The 15,487-nt window shown below is 50.4% G+C and overlaps 1 pseudogene; it reads left to right on the plus strand.

The window, feature by feature from the left end:
* Positions 1-418: 418 nt before the first annotated feature.
* LOC138581997 (zinc finger protein 850-like) overlaps positions 419-15,487 on the plus strand; it is a 124,190-nt pseudogene continuing 109,121 nt past the window's right edge.

Consider the following 15,487-nt stretch of genomic DNA (forward strand, 5'->3'; position numbering starts at 1 on the left):
GTCAAATAAGTGGGACCTGGCGTTTGAGAGAAGTGACATCTTGGATATAATCAAGAATGTGCACGACTCTAGAGCGCCCGGCCCTGATGGCCTAACAAACTATACACTGAAGAAAACTCCAGCTTTATGGGCATAGTTTTGTGTTACTCTGTTTGACCGAGTCATCGCGAGCCGATCAACCCCAAAGTCTTGGAAAAGCGCTGTAGTGGTCCCAATCTTTAAAAAGGGAGACCGTCTAAATCCAAAAAACTACAGGCCCATAGCTCTTCTTGACGTGTTGGGGAAGATTTATGCCACCCTTTTGCAACAGAAACTGTTTAAATGGGCTAAAGATCATAACCATATAGACCCCAGACAAGCAGGGTTTGTAAAGGGAGTTGGATGCGGCTTGAACCTATTGATATTGAACCTCATAAAGATGGAAGCAATCAGAACCAACACAAAGATCTATCTGGCTCTGATAGACTTGTCCCATGCGTTTGACAGCATAGACAGAGAGCTGTTATGGGAGAAACTCACTAGATGGAACTGCCCTCTAAGTCTAGTGGAAGCGATTCGTGAATTACACACGGATACCACTATCCAGATCCGCTTGGACACTAAAGGCACGTTATCTGCCCCTATCAGTACACAGAAGGGAGTGAAACAAGGCTGCCCTTTGGCAGCCATTATTTTCAACCTCTTTATATCTGATATAAATGAGGCATTTACTGGTGTAACAACGTTTCCTCTGAAACTACATGGCTCGCCTATCAACTACTTGGTCTACGCTGACGATCTTATTCTAGTCGATCTGACTCCTATAGGCCTTCAGCGGAAACTAAATTGTCTCGACAACTATACCACAGATAACGGCCTTCGAATTAATAAACAAAAATGCGAAATTTTAATTTTGGAGAAACTGCAAGGCCGTAGCATTCGACGGAAAAAGAACAGATGGTGTCTTGGTAACGAACAACTTCAGACCGTAAAAAACTCTACATACTTGGGCATGAAGATCAGTGCCAGTAGAAACGATGCACCATGGGCAGAATTGGCAAAGAGCAAATGCCGACAGATGGCTTGCCAAGCGATTCTAATTAACAAAAAATTTGGAAAGTCCTCCTTAAAACCAGTAATTGAATTTTTCCAACAAAAAGTGGTACCCGCCTTAATCTATGGCGGTGAAAACGCATTTGGTTGCTCAAGTGACCTGTGGAACTCACTCGAAAATATATTCTGGACGCGAGTTCTACAGCTTCCCAAAGGCACCTCGACGGTCTGTCTCCGATATGAATTGGGCCTCATTTCGATAAATGCAAGAGTCACCTGGAACCTATTGAATCTCTTTAGGAAAACACTGATAAAAGATCCAGCGATCCAATTTAAAATATTACACAGGCCGGATACTGCTAAAGAACATACGATTTTCTTTCAATGGAATCTCCTTTGTGAAACACTTTTAAAGGAGTTTGACATTTCTGTCACAGTGTTATCTGAGAATCCCGAGTTGGCAAAAATTAAAATCTGGAGAGCTGACTGGATCAAAACTTGCGACTTAAGAGTTAATTCAACTCTAATGCAAGAGGTCCCAGGAGAAGCTAAAGCATATCATCAGAGGCACACTTATCTAACCCTTCTTCCAGATCATCATACAAGATCTCTATATATGCACTTCAGGTTAAATATGCTAAATACAAAGGAGCGTATGAGCAGTTGGGCGAAGTGCGCGGACATCGACCTAAGGTGTAGTTTCAGTAACAAGTATAAGGAGACCTTAAAACATCTAACACTGTTCTGCCAATCTTTTCAACATCAAAGACAAATCCACTTTGGAGAGCTGATTAATGAGCATCAATGTATGACGGCTGATGACTGGTGGGCAGCTTTATTTGAGGGATCTAATAGAGCAGTTCTATTTGCACTAATAAATTTTCTCCGTGTAGTAAAAGGACGTCTGGACGACCAAAAAGTAAATCTGGTGCAATTAAAGACTTGAACTCTCTAGTAGCTGTCATGATACTATCCCTTAATATGACACGATGGAAGTGCTAATAGAGTTGTTAAGACGAAATGGTGGAGGGAAGGATGGAGGGAGGGAAACAAAACAAAAAAATTCACATGTGATATATTTTTTGTTTTTGTGTTGTTTGCTTTAGTTATTTTTTAAAGGTTGAACAAACCAATAAAAATAATAAAAAAAAAAAAAAATTCCACTGCACAGCCTAGGGTCAGCCAGGCGGTTCCGCGTAACCAGTTTGCTTAAGGTCAGTGTCTCATGTGCTAGGTGTTTGTACAAGGAGCTTGCCTCCGCCCATTATGGCTATGTGCTACTGCTTTGTAATGTATTCATACAGCATGTGACTTTATGAAGGAGCCAATACTGGAGAAGGATTAAGTTACCTGTAACTCCTGTTCTCCAGCATTTGTATTTTCCATAGATTCACATGCGACCCTCCCGCACTTAGCTCAAATTGCCACTTTTCATGTGCTATGACAACTCTGAAGATTGCCTTCAGGGGTGCAGCTATGGGAGCCCTTTCTATTGGCTGTGGGTAATATGACCCAAAATGACTATGCTAGAGCACTAAAGTGACTGAAGTTTAAACTATCCTATGTTACTAAGGATTACCAGCCTGACGGGGAATATTCATACAGCATGTGAATCTATGAAAGATACCCATAATGTTGTATACATTGCTTCATTTTTCTCTTCAAGCTATTCATTGTTTGGTGCCGGATGGTTTTCCTCACCAGCTGGTGTGGAAGTCTGGCTCATTCTGTCGTCCCCAGGTTGCTTTCCTGCTTCCTACCTTTGAGGCCTTCAAGAGTCTGTTGACTGAGACACCATGGCAGACACTTGGAAGAAAAGTCGGTTCATGGCCTGCTTGACTTGTCACCTCAAGATGCGGTACATCGAGGATATTCAATGCCTTTATTGTCTGTATCCTGACCATGACCTGAATTACTTTTATCTGCCAATCGTTTACCTCCCAGACTCGTAACGATCGCTACAGGAGTTAATTGCATGGTTGGACGACGATGTTGGGGCAATCTGACCCAGCCTCTGTCCACAGTTATACTTCTGCCAGGCACAATAGGCCACTTGATTTACTCCCTCTAAGAAGAGGTTGAGGTCCCAATTAAGAATCTCTCCGGGGTAAAAGAATAAAAAAGGGACATGGTTCACATGCTCGTGCTGCTCCATCGTCGACATCCTCATCTACGACTACATCGACTATGGTCGCTTCAGTGATGGCTTCTGCATCCAAAGTGAAGTACTCTACTTCAGAAAAGAGACGCTTCTCTACGGCTTTGTCAACTGCTCTGTCCACGCGTTTCTCGATGACGATTTACAGGAGGCCCAAGTCTGCTTCGTCGACAACCACCACCTCGTCGACAACCAAGTCCATCCAGTCAACCGGCACTACTTCATTGAGGAAGAACTCATTGAAGACACTGTCGGCAGTGCTTGAACCTGCAGGTACTGATACGACCACCTCGTCTGCAACCAAGACTGTGATATCTCTGTCAACGGCCCTGAGAGGGGTAGCACAGGATCAAGACCCTTCATCAGCACTTTTGTTCCTCCCTAGGCTGACTCGCACACTCTCAGTGTGTCATATGTGCTATCTGCCATCCCATGCCCAGCTATGGACCCCACTGAAGACCTTCTGCAACATATAGTTGAGTCGAGCATGGACATTCAGGAAGACGTTTTTGTTCAGGTGTTGACCATGCCGATGTACTTTCGCCCTCACATGCACCCTTGTATCCGCAGTGCTAGCTATTAAGCATGTTCCTGTTCATCTGAAACCATCTTCCAGTTCAGGTTCCTAGCCCTCACAACAAAGACCTGTTCAGCCGGAGACACCTTTGAGGCTGGTGCAAGCCCCCACTCCTTTGGGCTCTCCATGGGTATCTTGTCCACACTGCAGATGCTGGTCTCGGAGCTGCAACCTCTTCCTGCTTCGCCCGACCACCTCCTTCAGTTCCTTGTGTTTTTTACTATGGAAGAAAAGCTAGTTCCGTCATCCAACCGCCCCTGCTTGGTACCGGTTCCTCCTCCTACGCCACCATCAGCCAACCTCACTTACTCAGATGCCAAAGATTCCCCCACTGATGTTTCTTCTCATACCAACTGAACTGATAATTTAGAATCTGTGATCAGTGCGCCCGACGCAAAAGTCTACGCCAATTACGGCGTGGCTCAGTGATCAGATAGATCACTATTGCCCACATGCCCTGCATACTCCAAGCCCCACCCCACTTACCTGTACTGCAGCGCTTTTCTGTGAGTACCACCAACTATCCTGTACCCCTCCGCCGTCTGTTCCTCCCACTTACGTGGGGTGGTCCTGACGCCACTGAGTTTTTTTTAAAGTATTTAATTTTTCTTTCTTATCCCCCGCGTACGGTAATGGTAAGCGGGGTAAACCCCCGACTCCCGTTATTGCGACCAAGGAGAGCCGGGGACATCCCCGCTCTACTTGGGTGCAGTAATGGGTGTCGGCATTTTCTAAAATGCTGACAATGCACTAAAAGCGCAGTAAGCATTTTACAGTCGCAGTGATGGGCCGGTTCCATAGTGCGGGTAGACGGTAAACCCGCAGATCTCCTCCCAGGCATTCTCTCCTCTTATAAAATTGGTTATTTTCACGTGCTCAAGTTTCGGGCAGTGACATTTTTGGATCTTCTTCCGGAGGAGCAGAAAAAGGAAGATTTTCTTTATAAAAGGCGCGAATCTACCAGAAAGTCAGAAGTGGCCATCCCAGTGCTAAGATATTTGGGGAAGTCAGTGTTCTGGTGATGAGGAATCCATTCACTGCACCAGCCAAGAAAGATCACTTCGAGAAGAATACAACGCTCCATAATCCACTCCACAATGCCCGGATTCTGTCGTCTTAAGTGGCTGTAGGCAAACGCTCAGCCTACCATTCTTCCCCTTGCATGGCACCACCAAACAAGATTAGGAAACAGCTGGACACTTTTGGTAAGCATGTCATTTCCACTGCTGCTACCACTATCATAGCGGCCAACTCTATGGCAATCCTCGCCTTGGAACTGTGATATAAGCTGGGCCCTATCCTGGACTTTCTACCAGATGACCAGCGGGAGGAGGCGCTTATGCTTCTACATGAAGGTGAAGCCGCCTCAGATCATGTCATTTCCATCACGATTGAAATTGCGAACACAGGTTTCTGCCAGATGAGCAACGGAGCTGTAGCTGTACTGTGCCATCAGGGTTGGCTCAAGGCCACCAACTTCTGCCCTGAAGATCAATCTAAGGTTGTGGGCATGCGTTTGACAGCATTGACCTGTTCGGCAAGAAGGTGCATGGGACCTTCAAGCCATCAAGGCTAATGCAGACACAGCTCGTTCCCTAGGAACTCTACAGCAGCCACGCCAGTCCTTTAGCTCCAACAAATCCTGCTTTCCCAGGACCTCACAAGACTCCAGATCCTCTTATCGTTCATATGTCTCGTTCTTGCAACACCCAGGAGGGTTACAAGGCTAAATTGCAGGCCTATCGTGGAAACAGCATCAATGTGGTTCCTCCACCAGAGGCAAGGTTCCAAAACATGCCTGAACAGGACCTGCCTCCCGGCACCCAATGTCTACACCCCAGGGGGGGCTTTCCAAATTCACCACGCAGTAGGTGTGCAGCACAACTGATGAATGGGTGTTCTCCATCATTCAACATAGTCCCACTCTGGAGTTCATTGGCCATTCACCTTCCCCTTCAGAAAGGCCAAAAAGCACCTGCTGTTGCGATCCTTCTTTGCCAAGAGAGCAATTGAGCCTGTGCCAGTTCATCTGTAGGGCACAGGAGTATACTCCAGATACTTTGTAGTAAAGAAGAATTTGGGAGATTGGCGGCCCATACTTAACGTGCTCAGGTCTCAGACTTTTCGAATGGTGACACTCCAGCATATCTTGAGTTGGCTGCAAAAGGGAAATGTTTCTCGCCTCGCTAGACCTGGAGGATGCATATTTCCATATCCCAATACATCAGCGACAGGTGTTTCCTTTGCTTCACGGTAGCAGGAAAGCACTGCACTATCGGTCAAAGTCTTGCCTTTCAGCCCGAAATCAGCACCAAGAGTGATCACCAAGTGTCTCGCGCCAGTCGCAGCTCACCTCCACCATTCAGAGATTTCTGTCTACCATATCTGGTGCCTCGACATGCAGAAGCAATGATCCTCTGCTTAACGTCAATAGGATTCTCAGTGAACTATGCAAAGTGTTGCTTGATTTTATCACAGAGCACCTTCCAAGGAGAGGGTGAAGTCCATGCTGGAGAAAGTCCTTCTACTGCCATGCCTATCAGTTGTCTCAAGTCTCTACTAGGATGGATGTCCTCTTGCATTCTATTGATTCTGCACTGCAGACTCTGGATGTAACCTTTTGAGGAATTCATGACTGCCCGTTGGCAACAGATTTCAGGAGCCTAGGAGGACACGATTCATCTGACACGTCCCTTCCACCAGGCTTTCCGTTTGTGGAGCCTGTCTCTATCTCACCCAAGGTGTGCCCCTTCGCATCCCAGAACATCAAGCCAGTCACGACCGACGTCTACTGGAGTGCTTGGGAGCTGACGCAGGTCGGTTCCACGCCTGAGGCCTCTGGTCGCACGACAAAGAGAAATTCCACATCAATGTCCTGCGGCTATGGGCTGTGTTCTTGGCCCTGAAGTCCTTCAGGCCACAAGTGCAAGACAGGGTGGTTTGCGTCTTCACACACAACACAACCATGTTTTATATTTGCAAGCAGGAGGGCACCCGCTCACCGATATGTAGTCAGAGGACGTCCAGGCACTGTAGTCATGGGTTCTGACACACAATATGTTCCTGATTCCCTTTAATCTACCAGGGACCCACAACACAATGGCGGATTCCCTCAGCAGGGAACTCTGATCCTGCCGCAAGGGGGAGCTTCTGCAAGACCAGGTTCTCTGCATCTCCTCCAGGTGGCGGATTCCCTCAGCATGGAACTCAGATCCTGCCACGAGTGGGAGCTTCTGCAAGACCAGGTTCTCTGCATCTCCTCCAGGTGGCGGATTCCCTCAGCAGGGAACTCAGATCCTGCCACGAGCGGGAGCTTCTGCAAGACCAGGTTCTCTGCAAAGGGAACTCAGATCCTGTCACGAATGGGATCTTCTGCAAGACCAGGTTCTCTGCATCTCCTCCAGGTGGCAAATTCCCTCAGCATGGAACTCAGATCCTGCCACGAGTGGGAGCTTCTGCAAGACCAGGTTCTCTGCATCTCCTCCAGGTGGCGGATTCCCTCAGCAGGGAACTCAGATCCTGCCACGAGTGGGAGCTTCTGCAAGACCAGGTTCTCTGCATCGCCTCTAGGTGGCGAATTCCCTCAACATGGAACTCAGATCCTGCCACAAGTGGGAGCTTCTGCAAGACAAGGTTCTCTGCATCTCCTCCAGGTGGCGGATTCCCTCAGCAGGGACCTCAGATCCTGCCACGAGCGGGAGCTTCTGCAAGACCAGGTTCTCTGCATCTCCTCCAGGTGGCGGATTCCCTCAGCAGGGAACTCAGATCCTGCCACTAGGGGGAGCTTCTGCAAGACCAGGTTCTCAGCATCTCCTCCAGGTGGCGGATTCCCTCAGCAGGGAACTCCTATCGTGCCATGAGTGGGAGCCTCTGCAAGACCAGGTTCTCTGCATCTCCTCCAGGTGGCGGACTCCCTCAGCAGGGAACTCCTATCCTGCCATGAGTGGGAGCTTTTGCAAGACCAGGTTCTCTGCATCTCCTCCAGGTGGTGAATTCCCTCAGCAGGGAACTCGGATCCTGCCACAAGTGGGAGCTTCTGCAAGACCAGGTTCTCTGCATCTCCTCCAGGTGGCAAATTCCCTCAGCATGGAACTCAGATCCTGCCACGAGTGGGAGCTTCTGCAAGACCAGGTTCTCTGCATCTCCTCCAGGTGGCGGATTCCCTCAGCAGGGAACTCAGATCCTGCCACGAGTGGGAGCTTCTGCAAGACCAGGTTCTCTGCATCGCCTCTAGGTGGCGAATTCCCTCAACATGGAACTCAGATCCTGCCACAAGTGGGAGCTTCTGCAAGACAAGGTTCTCTGCATCTCCTCCAGGTGGCGGATTCCCTCAGCAGGGACCTCAGATCCTGCCACGAGCGGGAGCTTCTGCAAGACCAGGTTCTCTGCATCTCCTCCAGGTGGCGGATTCCCTCAGCAGGGAACTCAGATCCTGCCACTAGAGGGAGCTTCTGCAAGACCAGGTTCTCAGCATCTCCTCCAGGTGGCGGATTCCCTCAGCAGGGAACTCCTATCGTGCCATGAGTGGGAGCCTCTGCAAGACCAGGTTCTCTGCATCTCCTCCAGGTGGCGGACTCCCTCAGCAGGGAACTCCTATCCTGCCATGAGTGGGAGCTTTTGCAAGACCAGGTTCTCTGCATCTCCTCCAGGTGGTGAATTCCCTCAGCAGGGAACTCGGATCCTGCCACAAGTGGGAGCTTCTGCAAGACCAGGTTCTCTGCATCTCCTCCAGGTGGCGGATTCCGTCAGCAGGGAACTCAGATCCTGCCACGAGGGGGAGCTTCTGCGAGACCAGGTTCTCTGCATCTCCTCCAGGTGGCGGATTCCCTCAGCTGGGAACTCCTATCCTACCACGAGTGGGAGCTTCTGCAAGACCAGTTTCTCTGCATCTTCTCCAGGTGGCGGTTTCCATCAGCAGGGAACTCCCATCCTGCCACGAGTGGGAGCTTCTGCAAGACCAGTTTCTCTGCATCTTCTCCAGGTGGCGGTTTCCGTCAGCAGGGAAATCCCATCCTGCCACGAGTGGGAGCTTCTGCAAGACCAGGTTATCTGCATCTCCTCCAGGTGGCAGATTCCGTCAGAGCAGGGAACTCAGATCCTGCCACGAGGGGGGGCTTTTCTGCGAGACAAGGTTTTCTGCATCTCCTCCAGGTGGCGGATTCCCTCAGCAGGGAACTCCTATCCTGCCACGAGTGGGAGCTTCTGCAAGACCAGGTTCTCTGCATCTCCTCCAGGTGGCGTTTTCCATCAGCAGGGAACTCCTATCGTGTCATGAGTGGGAGCCTCTGCAAGACCAGGTTCTCTGCATCTCCTCCAGGTGGCGGATTCCCTCGTAGGCAACTCCTATCCTGCCTCGATAGGGAGCTTCTGCAAGACCAGGTTCTCTGCATCTCCTCCAGGTGGCGGTTTCCATCAGCAGGGAACTCCTATCGTGTCATGAATGGGAGCCTCTGCAAGACCAGGTTCGCTGCATCTCCTCCAGGTGGCGGATTCCCTCGTAGGCAACTCCTATCCTGCCTCGATAGGGAGCTTCTGCAAGACCAAGTTCTCTGCATCTCCTCCAGGTGGCGTTTTCCATCAGCAGGGAACTCCTATCGTGTCACGAGTGGGAGCCTCTGTAAGACCAGGTTCTCTGCATCTCCTCCAGGTGGCGTATTCCCTCGTAGGCAACTCCTATCCTGCCTCGATAGGGAGCTTCTGCAAGACCAGGTTCTCTGCATCTCCTCCAGGTGGCGGTTTCCATCAGCAGGAAACTCCTATCGTGTCACGAATGGGAGCCTCTGCAAGACCAGGTTCGCTGCATCTCCTCCAGGTGGCGGATTCCCTCGTAGGCAACTCCTATCCTGCCTCGATAGGGAGCTTCTGCAAGACCAGGTTCTCTGCATCTCCTCCAGGTGGCGGTTTCCAGAAGTCAATCCCTTCAGCAGTGAACAGGAAGTGCAAAGCATTTGCGAGCAGGTTTCCTCGGGCGGGGATTCTGGGAGACGCATTCTGCTTCCCATCAGAAGGAATGTTCCTAGATTCCTTTCTGCCAATCCTGCTCATTCCTCTGGTGCTCAGTGCGCACAAACCACAGTGGTGCGGGATGATCCTTGTAGCCCGGCCACGACAAAATTGGTGCTCAGATCTCATGTAACTCACAGCGGTTCCTGCCATCAGATTACCTCCTCTCTTTGGTGTTCTCTCCCGAGACGGCAGGTCCTTGTTGCACCATGATCCATCATCCCTCAACTTGACAGCCTGGCTCCTGCATCCCTATAGTTTGGGAATGTGCCTCTGCCTCTGGACTGCTGGGAGATCTTAGCCATGACATGAGCGCCATCTACACTGCGCTGCTACAACGGCAAGTGAAAGCGTTTCACCATCTGGTGTGCAGGTTCACATCTCATCCCCTTTCACGTACAAGCACCGAAGGTCTTACCGTACCTCTTGCCTTTGGCTAAAGCTGATTAGGTGCAGTACTCCATTGTGCATCTGGCTGCCATCTCATGCTTATGTTTATGTTGTTTATGTTTGTTTATTGATTTTATATAGCGCTTTACTCCAAAGCGCTTTATAGTATAACAACAAGGTACAATAATGAAAGAAGCATATTTACAAACATGAAGCAAACCAGTGGTACAGTATGTAGAACAATTTACTTGAAAGGAGGGGAATGTGGGGTGGAGGGGAGAGGAGGTAGGTAAGGAAGGTTTCAATGTCTGATTTGAGGTCAGTGGGAGAGGGAGGAAGTGGGAGGAGGGAGAGGAAGGGAAGGGGGGGCCTGATGACCTCCTAGGCCCGCCCCCTTGTGGTTTCAATGTCTGATTTGAGGTCAACAGGAGGAGGGGGACTGAGGGGAAGGAGGGGGGAATGGAAGAGGGCAGGGTGTTTTGGGGGGAGAGAGCTAGGGAAGGAGAATCGGGAGTGGAGAAGAAGGGCTTTCAGGGAGGAGCGGAAGGATGAGTAGGTAGGGATGGAGCGGATAGAAAGAGGTAGGGAGTTCCAGTGTAGGGGGGCCAAGAGTTGAAAGGAGCGGAAGCGTGAGGAGGCACATGGGGCTGGGGTACAGTGAGGAGGTAGAGATCAGCTGAGCGGAAAGAGCGGGAGGGAGAGTAAAATGAGAGGAGGGAAGAGAGATGGGGGAGGTCATGGAGAGATTTGTAGACAAGACAGAAGAATTGAAATTTTAGTTGTGAAGGGAAGCCAGCCGAGTTGAGAGAGTGAGGTAGAAATAGAATCTCGAGGGCCAAGAAGACATAGAGTACGGAGAGAGGAGTGGTAGATGGATTTTAGGGGAGTCAGGTGAGAGACAGGGAGTGCAAAGAGGGGAGAGGAGCAGTAGAAGAGGCGGGAGAAAATATGGGAGGAGATTAAGAGTTTTGAAGCATGGACGGTGAGAGAGGAGCAGATCTTGTGGATGTTGAAGAGGTGGTGCTGACAGGCACGAGAGATTAGAGAGATGTGGAGTCAATGTGGAGGCCAAGATTGTGGGTATGGGTGGAGAAGGGGAGATTGGAAGGGGGAAAGTGGATTAAAGGAGGGGGAAGGGGAAAGAGTATTGGGGGGAAGAAAAGCACTTCAGTCTTGTCAGTGTTGAGGGAAAGAAAATGGGATGACATCAAGTTTTTTATGGCCATAAGGCAGGAAGAGAGCGTGTGATGGAGGTCAGGACTGAAAGAAGAGACGGAAGAAAGAGTTGGGTGTCATCAGCGTAGAAATGGTGAGAGATGCCGAAAGAAGAGCTGACGGGGGCGAAAAGGGAGGTATAAAGAGAGAAAAGAAAAGGTCCAAGTACGGATCCCTGGGGGACGCCATAGTTCAAGGGGAAGTTGGAGGAGGTGCGGCTGCCCCAGGAGAAGGCAAAGGATCGATTGGAGAGGTCCGAGGAGAGCCAGGAGAGGACAGAACATTTTGAAGCTGAAAGAGGACAGAGTGCTAAGAAGTAAGGGGTGATCTACGGTATCAAAAGCTGCAGAGAGGTCAAGGAGGATGAGAATTGAGGATTTCTTAGCATAGCAAGCAATGAGGAGAGAATTGAGTACAAAAGTTACAGCAGTCTCAGTGGAGTGTTTAGGGCGGAAACCAGACTGGGAGGTGGGGAGAAGGGAGTGAGAGGATACAAAAGCTGAGAGTTGAGAGTAGGCTAGGCGCTTGAGGAGCTTTGAGATGAAGGGGAGAAGGGAGATTGATCTGAAGTTGGAAGCAAGAAGAGGGCTAGCAGCAGGTTTCTTCAGGATAGGGATTCTGGTGGCATGCTTGAAAGCTGAAGGAAAGGTAGCAGAGGAGAGACAGGTGTTGAAGAAGGTAGTTAGGCAGGGAATGAGGAGAGGGTAGATTTTAGGGATGAGGGAGGTAGGAGGGGGATCAGAGGGGGCAGCAGTAGGGTGAGTTTTGGACAGAAGACAGGAGACACATGATGAGGTGATAGGAGAGAAGTTGGACATGTTAGCATAGATGGAAATGGAGGAGGGGAAAGGGGGGGAGGAGAGGATGTTTTGGCGTAGTGAGAGAATTTTGGATGAGAAGAAGTTGGCAAAGTCAGAGGGAGAGAGGGGAGAGTTTGTGGAAGTATTAGAAGTAGGAGGGAAAAGAAGGCAAGAGAGGGTCTGGAAGATACAGCGGGGGTGAGAAGCTTGTGAGTGGAGAAAGTTAGAATAGTAGGAGCACTTGGCAGATGAGAGGCAAGAGTCATAGAGAAAGTGATAGAATTAGGAGGATTGATTAGTCCGAGAAGAGGATTTGAGCCAGCGTCGTTCGAGGCGACAGAGGAGACGACGCATGGACAGAAGGTGAGGGGAAAGCCAGGGTTGGGAAGGTTTACGAGAAGGGCGGAAGGAAGTAAGAGGGTAGAGTTGGTCGACACTGGAGGATATAGAGGAGGACAGTGAGGAGAGAGCATCATCAGCCGAGAGAGATGCGAAATCAGGAAGAGGGGGAAGGGAGGAAGAGCAGGAATCAAGGAAGAGAGAAGGGTTGAAGTTGGGAGATCGCGACGAGAGAAGGAGGAGGTGGAGGGAGAGGGGAAGGACAATGAGGAGGGAGGAATAAGGGAGAAGGAGAGTAAAGCATGGTCGGAGAGATAGTTGGGAAGAGATGATACGGGTGAAGAAGAGTAAGATGAGAGAAAGATGAGATCGAGAGTGGAGCCAGAGAAGTGGGTGGGGGGAGTAGGAAGGGGAGAGAGAAGGTAGGAGTCGAGTAAGGAGAGAAGAGGGGAATATTGAGAGGATGTTGAAAGAGGGAGGTTGAAATCGCCGAGGACAGAGCGAGGAGTAGGGGAGGGAGAGATGAGAGTGAGGAGATGGTCTAGGTCTTCGTAGAAGGAAGAGAGGGGGCCAGGAGGTCTGTAAATAATTAAGAAGGAGATAGCATGAGGGTAAGTGAATGATTTGAAGAGAAATTCGAAGGAGGAGAAGGTAGGGAGAGATAAGGTAGGGGATGAAGAAAGACATTTAGGGTGGAAAATGAGACCGATACCGCCTCCACTACCCGAGGGGCGTGAGACATGAGAGAAGGAGGAAGAGGGGGTGGAGAGAGATGCAGGAACAGTGGTATTGAGGGGGGGGGGTCCAAGATTTGGTAAGCAGAGGACGTGTAGGTTGAGTCGGAAGAACAGGTCAAGGGCCGCAGTGGCTTTATTGATGATGGATCGGGCATTCCAGAGGGCAGTGTTGATGATACTGGAGGGATTGACAGTGGGGAGGTGGATAAGATTCGAGCGAGGAGGGATAGTGTGCGGGGGAAGGGGTGGGCAGGAGGAGAGGTGAGGGGGGTGGACATGGAGAGGGAGAGGTGGAGGTGGAGGTGGAGGGGGAGGGAGATGGAGGGAGGCCGAGGAGGGGAAGGACAGATAGCGTGCATGATAGGAAGGGGATTAGAGTATGTGTTGGTGGCCTCAAAGCAGAGTGTCCACAATCAGAGTAGGGATCAGGAGCTGTAGCAGAGGAGGCCCTGAGGGGAGTGGGGGTAAGAGCCCTAGGCAGTTGAGTAGGTGTCCAAGCAGTGGAGTGAAGGTTGCAGCAGCAGAGCATCCAAGGGTGGATTGGTGAGGAGGGTAGGAACCTTTGGAGATCAGTAGCAGAGTGTCCAAGAGAAGGAACGTAAGAGCAAGAGGAGGTTGGGAGAGGGATGAGGAGGAGTGGGGACCTCAGACTGCAGAACGAGCACAGAAGGAACTGACTGATGGAAAGCCTGAGGGCTGGGCGGGCAGTGTAACAGTCCATTGCAGCAGGGCACAGGCAGTATCAGCAGGTTGTAGTAGGCAGTGCACAAAAGAAGGGGACAGCTGGCAGTGGTGGCACAGGCAGCGTCTGCAGGAGAAGGTCAGGCGAGATGAGGCAGGAAGACCAGGAGAGCCCAGGAGGTGAAGCGGGCGAGGGATGGGCAGTGCAGCAGTCTGTTGTAGAAGGGCATAGGCAGACTCAGTGGACGGACTGAGCTATAGTCGGCTGCAGCAGGGCCTAGGGGGTCTCGGACAGAGGGTCAGACAGAGCAACAGTTCACCTGGAGATCTGTAGTATGGAGGGCGATGTGAAACGCCCGCAGGGCAGCTGCAATAGTAGGGCAATTGCCAGCCTGCGTAGGGGTGGGGGCAGCCTCTTGAAGTGCAGGGGTCGTGGCAGTGATAATGGATCCTACCACGGTGCGGCAGCGGGTCACTCAGTGGTCTGCTGCAATGCTGGGCTGAGCGGCGGGCCAGGACAGCAAGGTGGAGGGAGGCCCAGCTCTGATGATAGTCGCAGTGGTGGCGATGGCAGGCGTGTCGGGCGCGGCCGTGGCAGTGGGTCTCTCGGCAGCCTCAGTTCACAAGACTGTGCGCAGCACTCAGGACGGCAGCAGCAGTCAGGCGCTGCAACATGTCATGACAATCCACAATGGTTTGTGGCTTTTGGTTCTGCAGGCAGGGGCAATACCTTTTCAAAGTCTTTTTTTGCAAGAAGGTTGTCGGTGTGTATTTCACACTGTCATCGGCTGGCTAATAGGCCAGTTCCGGGCAACCCTAGAGCACACTGGACGAGGCCTGTAACTGCTATTAGAGCATTCCTGTCCGGTATGCCCCTGCTGGATATCTGCAGGGTGGCCATGTGGAGGTCTATCCATACCTTCAAGAGGTTCTACTGTGTCGATAGGGATTGTAGAGTGAAATCCTGCGATGGCGAGGCAGTGCTTTGCAACCTGTTTGTGTGAGGTGAGTGTTCTTGAAGGTGAGTTCATCCCTTCTGTTGAGCTCTGCCTCCGCCATTAGGGTTGTATGTATGTACCTCTTTGTAATCTTATTCGGACAGCATGTGAGTCTATGAAAGCTTAAGAATGAGTAAGTTACTTACCTGTAACTCCTGTTCTCCAGCATTGGTATCTTTCATGAATTCACGTGCAAACCTCATTACTACCCGTCTTATGGCTGTTCTTGGCTCATAGTGCTACATCACGTGGGCTTGTCAGATCTGAAGATGGCTTCCATGGGTGGAGCTAAGGAGTGGGCAATGTGACCCAGAATGATTCTGATAGACTACTAAATTGGCAAGCAATTGAAAAATGTAATGTTACCGAGGAGTCCCAGCCTGACAACAGGGAATATTCCAACAACCTGCAAATCTGTGAAAGATACCAATGCTGGAGAACAGGAGTTACAGGTAAGTAACGTACTCCTTCTGTACAGCCTGAATTTGAAAGATATGATGGCCACACCAGTGTCTGTAGGCACTGCTTACAGTATCAAAGATCATCATTGTTACAAA

The sequence above is a fragment of the Ambystoma mexicanum genome, chromosome 1p (assembly GCF_040938575.1).
Source record: "Ambystoma mexicanum isolate Mex_15411 chromosome 1p, UKY_AmexF1_1, whole genome shotgun sequence".
In the NCBI taxonomy this organism is placed as follows: Eukaryota; Metazoa; Chordata; class Amphibia; order Caudata; family Ambystomatidae; genus Ambystoma; species Ambystoma mexicanum.